Below are 17763 nucleotides of genomic sequence, written 5' to 3'. Positions count from 1 at the left end.
AGAGTGTGGATTCCTGCAGTCACAACAGCTTCGAATCAAGATTACCTACAAACTACACAACTGAGATGACGCATCAATCATCGCCCCCTACTGACAGGCTCTTGTCCACATGCAGGCCGGTGCAGGGCCACCACCCTGTGCCACACAGGGGCAGCTGCTACTTGGGGATGCTCTTCGAGTGATTCAGACGAGGTACGACACGAAACTCCGAGTTGCTGAGGCGGTTAAGCAAGCACCGTGTAAATGCAATTATCATGAGAACATCGTGAATGCTTGGGAGCTTATTAGCTCTCGCTCCTGGTTAGAGATCTACCCAAACCACGGGCCCACAAAGACTGGCTGCTCTTACTCTGCAGGTTGAACTAGGAAGTGAGTGTCCAATTTCACATTATTGTCATTAAAGGCCTGTGACAAAGGTGCATCTATTGGAGCAACATTATATCAAGCTTACACATCTACCGGGTCTCCACTTGACTTTGTATTGTCTCAGAGGAAGTCCACCCACACCTCCACTTCCACAAACTGCTGGGAGTTGCCTCACTCTGCCTCAGTCATAATTCTCCTCCTGCTTCACGATGTGAAGGTCCCATTTTGGAGTTGAATCTTCACCTTCACATTTTACCTTCACTTCTTCGCTCTTCACCATCACCTCTTCACATTTCACCATCACCTCTTCCCTCTTCACCATCACCTCTTCACATTTCACCTCGATACCTTTAAAAGTGTCCAAGCTGGGATTTTCTTCTGGTTCGTGTTTTATGAGGGATGGGCTCATTGCAGCACTTTGACTTTCACAAGCTGATTTCAGACTCCACTCCTTGTGGATCTTCTGATGCTTCTGTGTTCTCCGGTGTACTTGAAGATTTGATGAGTGTGCAAATGCCTTCCCGCAAACACTGCACTTGAAAGGTTTCTCTCCCGTGTGTACTCTGGTGTTTTTTAAGAGCAGATGACTGTGAAAATGCCTTCCCACACACACTACACTTGAAGGGTTTCTCTCCCGTGTGTGTTCTCTGGTGTGATTTAAGACCAGATGACTGTGAAAATGCCTTCCCACACACACTGCACTTGAAGGGTTTCTCTCACGTGTGTGTTCTCTGGTGTGTTTTAAGAGCAGATGAATCTGAAAATGTCTTCCCACACACACTGCACCTGAAGGGTTTCTCTCCCGTGTGTGTTCTCTGGTGTTTTTTAAGAGCAGAATCAGAAAATGTCTTCCCACACACACTGCACAAGGATTTCTCTCCCGTGTGTGTTCTCTGGTGTGTTTTAAGAGCAGATGACCGTGAAAATGCCTTCACACACACACTGCACTTGAAGGGTTTCTCTCCCGTGTGTGTTCTCTGGTGTGTTTTAAGAGCAGATGAATCAGAAAATGTCTTCCCACACACACTGCACAAGAAGGATTTCTCTCCCATGTGTGTTCTGTGGTGTTTTTTAAGAGTAGATGAATCTGAAAATGTCTTCCCACACACACTGCACCTGAAGGGTTTCTCTCCCGTGTGTGTTCTCTGGTGTGTTTTAAGAGCAGATGACCGCGAAAATGCCTTCACACACACACTGCACTTGAAGGGTTTCTCTCCCGTGTGTGTTCTCTGGGGTGTTTTAAGAGTAGATGAAACTGAAAATGTCTTCCCACACACACTGCACCTGAAGGGTTTCTCTCCCGTGTGTGTTCTCTGGTGTTTTTTCAGAGCAGAATCAGAAAATGCCTTCCCACACACACTGCACAAGGATTTCTCTCCCGTGTGTGTTTTCTCGTGTGTTTTAAGAGCAGATGAATCAGAAAATGTCTTCCCACACACACTGCACAAGAAGGATTTCTCTCCCATGTGTGTTATGTGGTGTTTTTTAAGAGTAGATGAATCTGAAAATGTCTTCCCACTCACACTGCACCTGAAGGGTTTCTCTCCCGTGTGTGTTCTCTGGTGTGTTTTAAGAGCAGATGACCGCGAAAATGCCTTCCCACACACACTGCACTTGAAGGGTTTCTCTCCCGTGTGTGTTCTCTGGTGTTTTTTAATATTAGATGAATCTGGAAATGCCTTCCCACACACACTGCACATGAAGGGTTTCTCTCCCGTGTGTGTTCTCTGGTGTGTTTTAAGAGTAGATGAATCTGAAAATGTCTTCCCACACACACTGCACCTGAAGGGTTTCTCTCCCGTGTGTGTTCTCTGGTGTTTTTTAAGAGCAGAATCAGAAAATGTCTTCCCACACACACTGCACAAGGATTTCTCTCCCGTGTGTGTTCTCTGATGTGTTTTAAGAGCAGATGACCGTGAAAATGCCTTCACACACACACTGCACTTGAAGGGTTTCTCTCCCGTGTGTGTTCTCTGGTGTGTTTTAAGATTAGATGAATCTGGAAATGCCTTCCCACACACACTGCACATGAAGGGTTTCTCTCCCGTGTGTGTTCTCTGGTGTGTTTTAAGAGCAAATGAATCTGAAAATGTCTTCCCACACACACTGCACTTGAAGGGTTTCTCTCCCGTGTGTGTTCTCTGGTGTGTTTTAAGAGCAGATGACCGTGAAAATGCCTTCACACACACAGTGCACTTGAAGGGTTTCTCTCCTGTGTGAGTTCTCTGGTGGGTCTGAAGAACTGATGGCCATGCAAATGCCTTGTCACACACAGTGCACTTGAAGGGTTCCTCTCCTGTGCGAGTTCTCTGGTGCTGTGTCAAATTTCCAGTCCAATCCGTGCTGTATGCACGCTGGTCGCATTGTTGACTTGTCGTACCGAGATGCTGTGCTGAGGGCCTTTGCTCCATCAGACCAGCGTCAGCTGCAGACAGAAAATAAGAATATCCACACCATCTACACGTCAGTAACGAGCCATGGAGGAATGAATATATACAGTCACACATGACTTACACGTCTATATTCATTCATGGATTCACGACTAGCTGTACTACCCGGCTTCGCCCGGGACTTGGATCCACCACATCCGGCCGCCTTTGTCTCCCCAGTGGCGATGTTCACACCACAACAGTTACTCGTTTAAGGCTGAGTCGACCTAGGGGAGGCCCAGAAGCGGTTGAATTAATAATCACCGGTGGTGGCCGTGAACGGGAATCAAACTCGGGTCGCCGGGTTCGTAGCGCGGCGTAGCGCTAACCGATACACTACAATGCGTTACGCTTCCACACACAGACAGACACAGACACACACACACACAGACACACACACACAGATACACACACAGATACACACACACACACAGACACACACACAGACACACACAGACACATACACACAGACACAGACAGACACACACACAGATACACACACAGACACACACACAGACACACACACACAGACACACACACACACAAACACACACAGACACACACACAGACACACACACAGACACACAGACACACACACACAGGCACACACACACAGACACACACACACAGACAACGCTAACCACTACACTACAATGCGTGATGCTTCCACATGCGAGGGTCACGTGACAGATTTGACGTCACAGCTCACTTGCCGTGCAAAAAATCTATGCATTATTGAGCTCCCCCCCCCCCAACAAAAACACAAAAGTGTATTTGTATAATGTTTGTACGGTGTACAGTCTGTAAAGTACCCACATGGCAAATTTACAGTTTGTTGCATGTCGGGAAGTACGCTAAACATTTTGAACAGACAACACATACAATCACAACTTTGCCTTTTATATTTGGAGATGCAGTGAAAAACTTTCCCAAAATTCATCACGCGGTTTCAGTTTTTTGATTTTCAGTTTGATTTATTTTGGTTATAGTTCCGTGAGCCATTCGGCTCTTGAATTGGGTGCAACCACAACAAGCGACAAAACAAAAACACGACCAAGAAAATCATCTTACAGTGACTCTGTGTGACTGTGCAAACAGCACTGTCATGGCACGCAATGAGGGCAAATGTCAAATATTCCTGTAAGCTCTAGCATCTTCAACATTAATGTTGCCATAGAAACGTTGTGGGGTTTTTTGCTTCATTTAAAAAAGAAAAATGATTATCTGTTTTTATTTTATTTTCTATCTACGTGACTTTACCGAAAGAACCAAGAATATTAATTCCTGCAGTCACCAAAGTTTTAAGTCAAAACATTCACACACGTTGACAAAGCCTCACCTTGTGTTGTTGTGGGCAGGTCGCTTCTGATAACAAGAGCGGTATAGCAGCTCAAGCGGGCTTGGCCTGCTAACAAAAGAAAATAAAAACTGCGTGAATATTTGCAATAAAACAAAGTTACAAAGTGGCGAGCCGGGTGAAGACAAATTAAACTTAAGCGAGATAATTAAAGTGAACGCAATCAGGCGAGGGCAGGAGGCAAGGCCCCGCGTGGCTAGGCCCCGCGTTGTAAAGTTCCAACCTGGACATCGATTCCTATGCTCGCTGCTACTCAATTGACATCCCTACGAGAGAGAGAGGCTCTACCTTGGTAAACAACAACAACCACAACCACCACCACAACCACAACAATCGCAATGAGAATTTCTCACCTCGGATTTCAGTGCAGGAAGCGATAGCTTCCTGTTACCTCGTGACGTCACGCAGCAGCAGGTGCCATGACGTCACATCCGGGGTACGAGACACGCTCCTCCCACAATGAGCGGCTCCGTAACTGAATAAATTAGAGAATAAATAAATTATGTTAATGTCACTCGTCCCATTTGTCGTGGGCAATGAACTCGTCGCAATAAACTCGCGACGGCTTTAACGAACACATTATGTTAATGAGTTGCCGTCACTGGGCGTAGCTTTGCCCAAATAAGGATTGGCACTGGAACGCAATCGGCAGTGACCCAAGCGGAGGTGACGTCACGCTCAAGATCGCGGTGGAATACCTTGGTGACATGACGTCACTAGCGAGGTACACCTCCCCCTGGCGTTTCACGCCGATGAAGTAATGCTGAGTGGTGACGTCACAGAGCGGGATTGGAGTTTAAGTTGATTTATATTCATTTTCCATTGCTCCCTCCCTTGGGTGTGTGGGCTCAGCTACAACAACAACGTGGACATTATTTGTATACACTGTGTGTGTACACTGTGTGTGTGTATACACTGTGTGTGTGTGTTTACACTGTGTGTGTGTACACTGTGTATGTGTACACTGTGTGTGTGTACACTGTGTGTGTGTGTACTCTGTGTGTGTACACTGTGTACACTGTGTGTGTACACAATGTGTGTGTGTGTACACTGTGTGTGTACACTGTGTGTGTGTGTGTACACTGTGTGTGTACACTGTGTGTGTGTGTACACTGTGTGTGTAGTGGGGGGCACAGGTGGTGCATTGGCCAGTCATCTCAGTCAGTCGACCCATGGCATCTTTTCATCAATTTTTTTTCAATTTATTATTTTTATTTATTATTTTTTATTATTAAAATGTTAATTTATTATTTTTATCTTTTATTTTTCTATCTACGTGACTTTACCTAAAGAACCAGGAATATGGTAGTGCATTCTCTATTCATTGCTGAGGTTCAAAGTTCAAATCCGACAGGCACATCTGGCTACTCCAGTAACATTCACAACAACATGCGCAGTCTGCTTAACAGCGGATGTCAAACAAACCACTGTGTCACTCACAACGCACATTGCATGTTGGTGTCACGGTCAAAATTGTGGCAATTCCAGTAATGATCGCCCCCTACCGACAGACTCATGCCACGTGCAGGTCGGTGCAGGGTCACCTTGTGCCACACAGGGGCAGCTGCCGCTAGGGGGGCGCCCTTCCATTGTTTGAGATGAGGTTCGATACGAAACATCGAGTTGCTGAGTGCAATTAGGCAAGCGACTTATGAGTGCAAATATGTTGTTTATAACGTAGTGAATGCTTGGGATCAGAATTGTCTCTCGCTCCTGCTCACAGATTTACCCAGCCCACAGCTCCACAGATGCCAGCCGCTCATCCTGGGCAGGTTCGGTTACGTACGGTGAGAAATAAGTTCCAGATACACAGAGACTCACACAGAGACTCACACAGAGACTCATACAGATACACACACAGAGACTCACACAGAGACACACACAGATACACACACACAGACTCACACAGAGACACACACAGAGACTCACACAGATACACACACAGAGACACACACAGATACACACACAGATACACACACAGAGACTTACACAGAGACACACACAAATACACACACAGAGACTCACACAGATACACACACACAGACTCACACAGAGACCCATAGATTATCACGGTTGCCTACGTACGGTGCGAAATAAGTTCCAGATACACACACAGAGACTCACACAGACCCATAGATTATCACGGTTGGCTAGGTATGGTGCGAAAGAAGTTATATACACACACAGAGACCCATGGATTAACACAGTTTGCTACGTACGGTGCGAAAGTTACAGATAAACGAGTTTGAGTCGCGGGCCGTGGAAGTTGACCATGCGCGTGTTGCTACTGACAGTCGTTGAATACGGTTGGATAGACGCTGATAGACACACACACAGACAAGACAGGCGGACAGACACAGACAAGAGGAACACAGAGACGACAGAGAGACACAGGCAGAGAGAAACACAGAGGCAAACAGACGACACAGACGGACAGAGACAGAGAGATGTTGAATCGAACACACTGAACTCGCTCCATTGAAAGAGATTCCTCGATCTTCGCAATGCCCGGAAGTCGTTCTTATTTTTATTGATTTAATTGCGTGTGGTGTGTACGTGCAAGCAATGTGGGATATCGATGTACACAGATATGAACAAGATCAGCAGACAAGACGTCTTTAATTTAATCGGTCTCTCCACGAAACAAAGGAATGTTTAACACGAAATATAAATCCCACGGCCTTCGTGCGAGTCCATAATTACTGCAGCATTGCTTCAGTGCAAGCCAACTGTGGACCGGTTTTGGTGGACACTGTGTGTGTACACTGTGTGTGTACACTGTGTGTGTACACTGTGTGTGTACACTATGTGTGTGTGTACACTGTGTATATACACTGTGTGTACACTGTGTGTGTGTACACTGTGTGTGTGTACACTGTGTGTGTACACTATGTCTGCGTACACTGTGTATATACACTGTGTGTACACTGTGTGTGTGTACACTGTGTGTGTACACTATGTGTGTGTACACTATGTATATACACTGTGTGTACACTGTGTGTGTGTACACTGTGTGTGTGTACACTGTGTGTACACTGTGTGTGTACACTGTGTGTACACTGTGTGTGTGTACACTATGTGTGTGTACACTGTGTGTGTGTGTACACTGTGTGTGTGTACACTGTGTGTGCAAGCCAACTGTGGACCGGTTTTGGTGGACAATGTCTCAACAGCAGTGGGGCTCGCTTCAAGCCATGGTTGTGAACATCCAGACCTTAATCAGCAAGGAGCATTTCTAGTCCAAGTTCGACAAAATCTACTTCAACACGTAAGACAAAATTACAATTCGTGTTGTAGAGAATGTACCTCCTCCTATACGTGTAACTTTCAAGTGGTATGCCTTGTAACTGATGAATGATCCGAGCGTGCTCCCTATTTCAAAGACAATGAGTTGCTCCAGATGTTTCATGGAACACAAAACACCGTTTGACCTGTATCACAAGAACAACGGGTCTCACCTGAGTTCTCTGTACAGGTTACTTTCAAACACACACACACACTTTGTCCTAACATCACTTATTCAATGTTTGACCCTCAGACAAAATGTTACATGCACGCGCACAATCAGACAAGTATTCACTTTAAATTATTGACGGGCATATTAACAACATTGAATTACTGCAGTGAAATATCCTGCAACAGGTTACATCGTAACAACAAGAAGTTATTTTACAAATACGCACCGTCTGCTTAACAGTGTATGTACACCGTACTATTGTTGCGTCATTCAAAACGAGTAGGCCGTTGCATGCTGGCGTCTGGGTCAAAATGTAGCAAATTCTAAACATTACGCTACAAATAATAGATCACGGCGTTTAGATCGCAACACAAGCAATCGTCATCAGGTGGGACAAGCACAGCAGCAAGAAGAAGAAACTGAACTAGGCGCCTACTTCAGTGACGTCACGCTCAAGGGCGCGGTGGATGGGGGTGGGGTGAATGCCTTGGTGGCATGACGTCACTAACAAGGCACACCTCCCCCTGGCGTTTCACGCCGATGAGGTCATGCTGAGTGGTGACGTCCCAGAGCGGGGATGGAGTTTTATGTTGATTTAGATTCATTTTCCATTGCTCCATCTCTTGAACAGAGACCCCTTGGGTGCGTGAGCTCAGCAACTACAACATGGACATTACTGTGTGTACACACTGTTTCTGTGTGTACACTGTGTGTGTATACACTATGTGTATACACTGTGTGTGTGTGTACACTGTGTGTATACACTGTGTCTCTGTGTGTGTGCCTGTGTCTCTGTGTGTGTGTGTGCCTGTGTCTGTGTGTGTGAGGGTGGCGTTTGTGCACAGACTGCCCTATATGACATCATAACAACAATCTGGACCACTGGACGGGTTCCGCAGGATTGGAAGGATGCCCTGGTGGTCCCCCTCTTTAAGAAGGGGACCGCACAGACTGTAACAACTACAGGGGCATCTCACTCCTCAGTGTGCCAGGAAAGGTCCTGGCAAGGATTATTCAACATCGCCTTGCCAGGCACGCTGAGGAGAGGCTTGCGGAGCCCCAATGCGGTTTCAGGAAAGGGCGGTCCTGCACAGATGCCATATTTTCTGTCCGTCTGCTACAGCAGAGATGTAGGGAATTCCAACAAGACCTACATCTCTGCTTTATTGACCTGGTCAAGGTCTATGATACCATCAGTAGGCCTGGGCTCTGGGTTGTTCTTCGTGCTTTTGGAGTCCCTGACCCTCTGCTCACGATCATTAAGGACCTTCATGATGGTGAGCGGGCCCGGGTAAAAAAACTACATAGCCGGGAGTCAGAGCCATTCCCTGTACACCTTGGGGTGCGACAGGGATGTCCTCTGGCTCCCACATTATTTAACATCTATTTTGACCACGTAGTTCATGAAGCCTTCAATAGCTGTACCGGGGAATCTCCATTTGGTACAGATATAATGGAGGCTGATTGATGCCCGGGTGCGGTCAAGTGATGGCTCCCTATTGCTCAACCATGTTATGTATGCTGATGATTTGGTAATAGCTGCTCATTCAGAGGAGGAGTTGGAGACGCTGCTGCTGAGACTTTACCATCAGCCCCACCAAAACTAAGCACCTGCCTGGATATTTTGTACCATCGGACACTCCACCCCCACAACTCCCATTCGGTGATGGGGCAGTTGTGGAGAGAGTGGAGAGTTTCCCATACCTGGGCAGTGTGCTAATGACAGGCTCCAGTTTAACAGCAGAGGTCTCACTCCGAATCAGTCGAGCGGCAATCTCTTTTCATCGGTTGCGTAACACTGTGTGGAATCTACCTGGTCTGTCACTCCGCACTAAGCTTCAGGTCTTCTCGGTTACGGTCATTCCCTCCCTTCTCTACGCTTGCGAAACGTGGACCCCCTTAATGGAGCATCTTCGCTGGATGGAAACATTTAGGCTGGCCTGCCTACGATCCATCCTGGGTTTAACCAGGCTGGATTGTGTGAGGAGCTCACAAATCCTTGAAAGATCTGGGCAAGGTCCCATCGGTGAGCTCCTCCGGCAGGCAAGGCTGCGATGGCTGGGTCATGTAGCCCGCATGCCCAGCCACCGCATGCCGAAACAGCTTTTGTTTGGCCGGATTGAGGGGGCTAAGCGGGCGCGGCACGGGCTAGAGAAGAGATGGAGTGATGTGGTACAGGAGGACGTGGAGCTGAGTGGACTTGCCGATGACTGGTACCAGCGGTGTCAAGATCGGCCTCTGTGGAGGAGGCTCGTGAAGGATGCTACTGGGCAGTTGGAGGCAGTCGCCCTCCAACAACAACGGAGGGCGGAGGAGCGACGCTCACAACAACGAGCGGAGCGCCGGGTGGCTAAAGCACAGCAGGTTGGCACAGTAGGGGGCACAGGTGGTGCATCAGCCAGTCATCTCAATCAGTCGACCCGTGGCACCTGGGTCTGCCCCGTGACCTCCTGCCAGCGGGCGTTCGACACTTCACGTGGCCTCAGGGTGCACATAGCCTGGCACAAGCGTCGTGGTGACGTCACCGCCACTTAGTGGCGAATGGCGGTTGTTGTTGTTGTTGTTGTATCTGTGTGTGGTGTGTGTGGTGTGTGTGGCGTGTCTGTCTGTGTGTAGTGTGTGTGGCGTGTCTGTGTGTGTGTAGTGTCTGTGTAGTGCGTGTGGTGTGTGTGGCGTGTCTGTGTGTGTGTGGTGTGTGTGTAGTGTCTCTGTGTGGTGTGTGTCTCTGTCTGTGTAGTGTCTCTGTGTGTCTCTGTGTTTCTGTGTAACCGGTCCTGGGACTCACCGAGGTCTTCTCTGCAGGCTCCACCGCCACTATTTGGTGCTCGCAAAGTGGCAGTGGTCCCCCCACCACGGGGGGGGGGGGGGACAGTGGGGGGGGGGCTCTGGGAGTTTGTTGCCAATTTTCGCGTTCCATCTCCCCGAGGACGCGAGGCTTGCGGAGCCCCCGGGGGTGGAAATCCCGCGGCATTTTTCTCTCTCCACTGGGCAGCCCCCTTGCCAGGAAGGTCGACTGGACGGTAATGCATGCAGGGTCCCTCCCCCCCTACCGCACTGGCAAATAACATAAACCCATAACACAACATCGCTTAATAGCTTATTGTTACATCTCTCGTCATCAGAGGACAAGGCGCGTGATGTTGAATTGTGTTTATTTAAATGTTGTCTATGTAACCTTGAAATGGATTTGATGTTGCCTGCGGGCAGAGTCGCAGCACCCTTGAAAACAAATTAGCTCAATGACTCTTCAGATTTGAAGCTGTCGTGACTGAAAGGATTCATACTCTTTGGTTTTGTCGGTAAAGTCACGTAGGTGAAAAAATAAATAAAATAAATGAAAACTAAATTTAGTTTTAATTTCAAAATAAATAAAATAAAAGAAAACTAAATGTAGTTTTCTTTTATTTTATTTATTTGAAAACTAAATGTAGTTTTCATTTATTTTATTTATTTTGTACGTACGTGACTTTACCGAAAAAAACCAAAGAGTATAGCTCAATGACCTTTACTCGGGAACCAATTTATTATTCTGACTTCAGAACTGTCCATGGCAGGAAAGTCAAGGGAGGCAGGGAGGGTAGGAGGGGGAGTGGGAGGGAGGAGGAGAGTCCTACTAAATCCGAATTTTCCATCTCCCGTGGTGGCACGCAAGCCAGAGAGATTAGGAACCGTGTCGTATTTGGATCAATTAAAATGGACAGGAGTCAACAAGATACACCGCTCACTCTCACCGGGGCTAGGGCCTCAACTTGGCCGTTTGAGCTGCGTGTCTCCGAATCAATCAATCATTCGTGAGTTCACATTCCAGCCATGGGCAACTCGACCTCATCATTGTGGGCATAATTTTACACGACATCATTGGTAGCTTTGATTGCCCGTGTGTCTGCGAGTCAGTGTTGGTCGTCATGTTGGTCGTACAGAGCCGAGTAAGGGCACATTCTGACCGGTACTATTGATGGGCTATATCTGACCTACGACCTACGACCCAAGTCAAAACAAGTGAGCACAATCGGTGTCCGTGATAACGATGGGCATTGAGAGTTAAAGTTGCCGTTTCTGCTGCTGCTGCCGACGACGACGATGATGAGTTAACGATGATGATGCATAATCGATGTTTGGGCGAGGTCACTTCATGACGATGAACCCTTCAAAATTGCCATCGTAAAAACCCCCCCACCCACAGCCACACAGACGCAGGTGTCACGTGTGCGAGCGCTTTCACGATCGTTCGGCGGCGACCGATGTGCACGTGACCCGCGATGCGGGCCACGTGCGGGCGGCAGCGATGGGGAGGTGGATCACCGCACGAACGCTGCGAAACTCCCTCGCCCGTGAGCGCCGAGGAGGCGCCCATAACCCCTGGCTCGCCAGCAGAAGGCGGTGCAGCAATCGTGGATTAACCGCCATGCCTTTTGGCTGCTGTCCGTTCGTATAAAAATGCTGCGCGCGTTGAGCTTTTGATCGCACCGTACGTAGCCAACCGTGCAAAATCAGAGGCGTGGGTGGAGTGTTTCCCCCCTCGCGCAAGGAGCGGCTTTTCTCCGGGTGCTCAGGTTTCCTCCTACGCTTGTTCACACGACTCATTCATTGGCTGACAATATCCTGCGATTAAAAATAAATGAAAAACCCAAATGTCGAAGGTGCCCTACTAAGTGGAGAGTCCCCGTGACACTGCGTAACTTCCTGGATAATTAAATTATCATCATTTACACTCCGCACCCAGTTGGGTTTTTTTTGCTGTCGTCTGACGTACCGATTTGGGGAGGCATCACGCGCGTGCAGGGGCAGAGCCACAGGGGGGGGGCTGGGGGGGCCTAGCCCCCCCTGAAAGTTTGGGAAAGTCGGTCATCGGGGTAACCGGATATGCGGCTGCTGCAAAATGCTGCAGGCTGCCACCTTGTGCTGCCCTGCAGGCTGCCACCTTGTGTGCTGCCCTGCAGGCTGCCACCTTGTGTGCTGCCCTGCAGGCTGCCACCTTGTGTGCTGCCCTGCAGGCTGCTTGAGCAGCAGCCTTTCGAACTTATCGAACTTATCGGCCACGTCAGTGGCTCCGGCCTATTAATAAACTCCGCGTTCAAATCCAATAAAATTTGTTTCATACATTTGTGGCGCCCATTGGAAAACATAAACTGGATATCTCAGAATGTTGAAGTCAACAACCCCCCAAACTCAAAATCCTGGCTCCGCCCCTGCACGTGTGCACAGACGGAGGGGAAACTCGCGAATGTTGCGCGATTCTAGTTTATCGATAATGAAACTGTTCCAGTGGGATACGGCGTTGCTGGAGAGCGTTACGGGATCCATGAGTACGCCCACTCCCTACCCCCCCGTTTGGTTATCATTTGCAATCGATGCAGAACTAGTGCACCACTATACGCCATCATGAACACTACAGCCGACTTAATCGAGACCCAAAACGCACAGAAATTACCGTGATACTCTGATTTAACGTCGCTTCGCAAATTAGGTGGTCACTTTATTAACATCGCCACCCGATTTGCGTCGCCTCAACCCCCACACTCACGTCGCTGACAGCATAACCGTTCGTCCTCTCTCGTTATCCATCGCCTCTCAGCCCCTTCGCCTCCACCACCACCACCTACTACCACCATCACCACTTACTACTACCACCACTACCACCACCACCTACTACTACCACTACCACCACCACCATCACACTATCAATCGCTTCGGTATAACGCCGTTTCGATACTCAGGAACGCATCCCCGACGTCCACACACACACACAGATAGACACACAGAAAATTACTTTTATAGGCAAGGTTGTCTACAAGTGTAGCGTGAAGTGTATACAGTGCAACGCGGCTCAGTGAAGGGTATGACGGATGCTGCAGGGGCGGCTCCCTAAACAACTTTGTAGGGGTCACCGAACCACACTGTGAATCCTCAGTGTGCCGAGTGAATGTTTCTAACATTTGGCAAAACGCGGCGTTAACAAGAACGGAGTTAAAAGGAACAACAAGGCCACTTAGTCACTAACCCCATTAAAGTGGTGATGGTCAAAAACAACGGTGCTTCTGCATTGTGGAAATTCACCACGTGCGGATGTTGGCAAGTGTATAGCAGGGTAGTGAAGTGTAGCGTATCAAAGTGTAGCGTTTGTAGTAGTGTAATGTATAGTGTAACGTGGCTCGTAGCGATGGGCATGCTGGATGCCGTGGTGCCCCAAACAAACTTCGTGGGGGTCACCAAACACCCGCAGGACCCAGGGCTGAAACCAGATGGAGTCCGATTTCAGCCGAGGCCACCCCTTGACTGCGGCTTGAGGCTACTTGCACAAGAATTGATTGGTCCATGGGCACAGCTTGCAATCGACGTTCCAGTGGAGTTGTTCCTTGCATCCGCATTGCTTCTCCACCGTGACTGGGGGGGGGGGGGTACGGCACGGGGCGAGAGTGCGAAACGAACGCGAGAACCATCGTCGTTTTGACCGCGAGATTTTTTTCATCGCAATTTTGCGATCGCCGTTGACGTCGCCGTCTCCGTGCCGGCGTTGCTTGGGTCGCTGTCCTAGCCCAAGTTTTTGATTCTATCCTAGCCCAAGTTTTTGTTTCTATCCTAGCCCAAGTTTTTGTTTCTCTCCTAGCCCAAGTTTTTGTTTCTATCCTAGCCCAAGTTTTTGTTTCTATCCTAGCCCAAGTTTTTGTTTCTATCCTAGCCCAAGCGCTGTATATGCTGGTCATTGCGAAGTACCGTAGGATATGAAAGTATGTTATCTGCACGATGCGCCCTAATCAAAAAAAGAACGAAGGCAAGTTTTCCGAGGGACATTACAGTAGTGTAGAATAGTGTAGAGTGGTGTATAGTTGTATAGTGTAGCATGCAGCATAGTGTATAGTGTGTGATGTATAGTGTAGTCGTGCATTGCAATGTATAGTGTGCGTGCTGAACTTCTTCACACGGTACATAGCTAACCATGCTCAGGAGGTGCGGGGGAAGGACAAACACTAAAAGTGCTTCTAAAGAAGAGCTTTAAATCTAAGCGCCTCCTAATATCGGAAGAGCATTCCAGACGGCCGCAGAAGCACATCCGAGAGCGCTGCACAATGATGCGGTGACCACCGTCTTTGTTCGATGGCCGAGCCAAAAAGCCGCTGCTACCAAGATGACCGGAGTTTGTTCCAACGGTTCACACTCCTGGACGAGATCATTTTTTTTACCATGGTTTATTTGTGAAAAGCCGAGTGGCTGACTCTGTTTCAGATCGCGGGCTCCCAATTCTGTGTTTCGGCCGTCCGTAATTTCAACAATAAAGCTGCTATGTTTGAGTTGTACATTTTTGCTCGATACCAGATTAGAAAAATTCACAAAATGTCCTTTCACTGAAATGTGACACACATGTAGAGAGAGAGACAGCAGAGGTTGTGGGTTCGATGCCGGCCCCTGCTGCTGCATATTTGGAGTCTGCGTCTCATCATCATCACGGTGGCTAGTAGATGTTAACTATCTCGCCTGATATGCAGGGGTCGTGGGTTCAATCCCAACTCTGACAATGACTGCTGCTGTATGTTTGGAGCGTTTCAGATCGGCCTTGTGCTCGCGGATCTGGTCAGAGACGTGACGTTTCGTTTACCCAACGTAACAATCACCACATGTGCAACTTCGTTTGTAGACTCCAGGGCATTGCAGGTCAGGAATGACATCCTTCACAGATGGGATCAGATCACGGATTTTATGTAATATGAAATAGTTGCCGCTTTTTAATGAATAGTTTTAGTTTATTTTCGGGGAGGGGAGGGGGGTGGGTGGGGTGAGGTGCGCACCTTGAGAGGTGTCGTATCCTCTGTCACAGCACGTGACGGAGCGTCCCTCGGTGGCCCCCTCCGAGGTGACGCTGTACTGCGGCCCCACCGTGCCGGGGACGCCGTGAGTCTCGTCGCGCTCGCAATACTCCGGGCTGGCGTTCACGTGAACCAGGTCGCTCGCCGTGGGCGCCGTCAACCGCTCGTTCACCGCCTCCAGACGCCGGCGGAGCCAGCGGGCGGCGCCGCCCCTGCCGCCGTTGGCGCCTCCGGCACTGCCCCCACCGTTGTGGCTTACCAGCTGCACGGCGGAACTTCTGTCGTACTTTTCCTGCGGCAACCATAATCGTCGTCATCAGGGGATGTGGTGGTTGTTGAGTGAATGCGGGGAGCTCCCTTAGCTGTGAGGGACCCCCCCCTCCCCCACCCCCCACCCCCGTCTGTAACCCTCCTATGGATTCATCCTCACTCTTGGTTCTTTCGGTAAAGTCACGTAGGTAAAGAAAATAAAAGATAAAAAAATGTAATCACGACGTTTCGATTGCAACACAAGCAATCATCATCAGGTGTGACAACCACAGCAAGAACATTTTACTGAAGTGGGAGAGAAACCGGAGTCAAGGGGTTTATACTGGCCATGGTAGGGGGGGGGGGGAGTGGGCGGGGCTGTAGGTGCGGGAAGAGGGGCCAGTGGGGAGAGAGCCACGCATCTACAACGATTGCCGCCAACACGGATGGTGGCACTCGCAACAAAATAGCCGCACTGCCAAGCGCTGACGATGTAATTAACTCTGTAAAATAAACTAGTATCCGGTAAATAAGAGGGAACAACTATGAACTGTTCAATTTTACTTGGTTAATAACACATTTTAATGATTGCTCAGTTTGTATCTGTCCTCTGGGTTGAAGTTATGTCTGTGTTTGTATATCTGGATGGCTTCATGAACAAATCTTTGATGGTAGCCAGACGGCTTGCAGAGCACTTTGGTCTCGGAGAAAACAATATCATGGGAGCCCACGGCGTTGTAGCAGTGATCAGCCACGGCGGAAAATTTAGTCCTGCCGTATTTCAAATCTCGCGGATACGGTCTGAGACATGACATTTCGTTTCCCCAATGTAACAATCGAAACAAATGCAACTCAGTTTGTAAACTCCAGGGTATTGCATGTCAGGAATGACATCCTTCACAGATGGGATTAGATCAGGGATTGTGTACTGTACTGAATCGGACCTGGATCTTGTGCTTGTTTTTAAGATTTTGGAAATCTTTTTGGTAACGCCTGCTATGTATGGTGACGTGATGGTTCCCCCACCCCCACCATGCCCAGTATAAACCCCTTGACTCCGGCTTCTTTCCCACTTCAGCAAAATTTCTTGCTGTGGTTGTCACACCTGATGACGATTGCTTGTGTTGCAATGGAAACGTCGTGATTTTTTAAATATTTTTATTTTTTATTTTCTTTACCTCCGTGACTTTACCGAAAGATCCTTGCGGTCATGAAACTTCAAATCTAGAAGGCTTCATCCTCGTCACTCCCACCCCACACTCACCTCCTCTGGGTGCAGTCTCATCACCTGCAGCCGTGAGCTCACCTTCAGAAAGTTCCCAACGCTGCGAAAGTCGGCGAGCTACTGCCAGCAGATTTTCAGCATGCAGGTGCCAAATAACACGTGGCACTTGCAGCCCATGTACGCCAGATTGTACACCGCCTGCAGCACCACCACCACCACCGTCATCATCGTCACCACCACCACCACACTCACCGCCACCATCATAATCGCCACTACCAACCGCCGTTCGCTAACAAGTGGCGGTGACGTCACGACGGCACCTGTGCCTGCGTCCGGGGATGGAATTCCTTTCCAGCTCAGACCCAGCATGCCCTTCGCCACAAACATCACCTCTTGCTGTGTGTAACGGCTCTCTCGCTGCTCCAGCAGTTCAACTGCTGGGTTATCTTTTTTTCGCCCTAAAGACGACCGCTTTGTGGTGTTGTGATCAAAACGGCGTGGACGTTTTATTTTTTCTACCTCCGTGACGACTTTACCGAAAGAACCCAAAGGGGTGTGGATTCCTGCAGTCGTGAAAGCTTCAAATCAAGATTCATGCATAACAATAATCTTAAATGTAAGAACTGTATCCTGCGACCAGACGTTATTGTACTTGAAACATAAACCGGTAAAATTTTGATTTAAAGCTTTCGTGATTGCAGGGATTCATATTCTTGGTTCTTTCGGTATAGTCACGTAGAAGGGAAACAATAAAATAATAAATAAATATATTAACCAATAAAATTCTCACGACGTTTCGACTGCAACACAAGCAATCATCAGGTGTGGAAACCAAAGCAAGAAAATTTGAAAAAAGTAGTGTTTTTTTTCTTCAAATT

At 48.5% G+C, this 17763-nt stretch overlaps 1 pseudogene; it reads right to left on the bottom strand.

The window, feature by feature from the left end:
* Positions 1-13360: 13360 nt before the first annotated feature.
* On the bottom strand, positions 13361-17192 carry LOC142918224 (protein Wnt-5(I)-like; annotated as a pseudogene).
* Positions 17193-17763: the final 571 nt, after the last annotated feature.

Source organism: Petromyzon marinus, unplaced genomic scaffold (genome assembly GCF_048934315.1).
Source record: "Petromyzon marinus isolate PM22_M1 ecotype Great Lakes invasive population unplaced genomic scaffold, UKy_Petmar_22M1.pri1.0 PM_G_Scaffold_58, whole genome shotgun sequence".
NCBI classification, from domain to species: Eukaryota; Metazoa; Chordata; class Hyperoartia; order Petromyzontiformes; family Petromyzontidae; genus Petromyzon; species Petromyzon marinus.
Note: the sequence above shows the minus strand (reverse complement) of the source record. Positions and strands in the feature narration are given on the sequence as shown.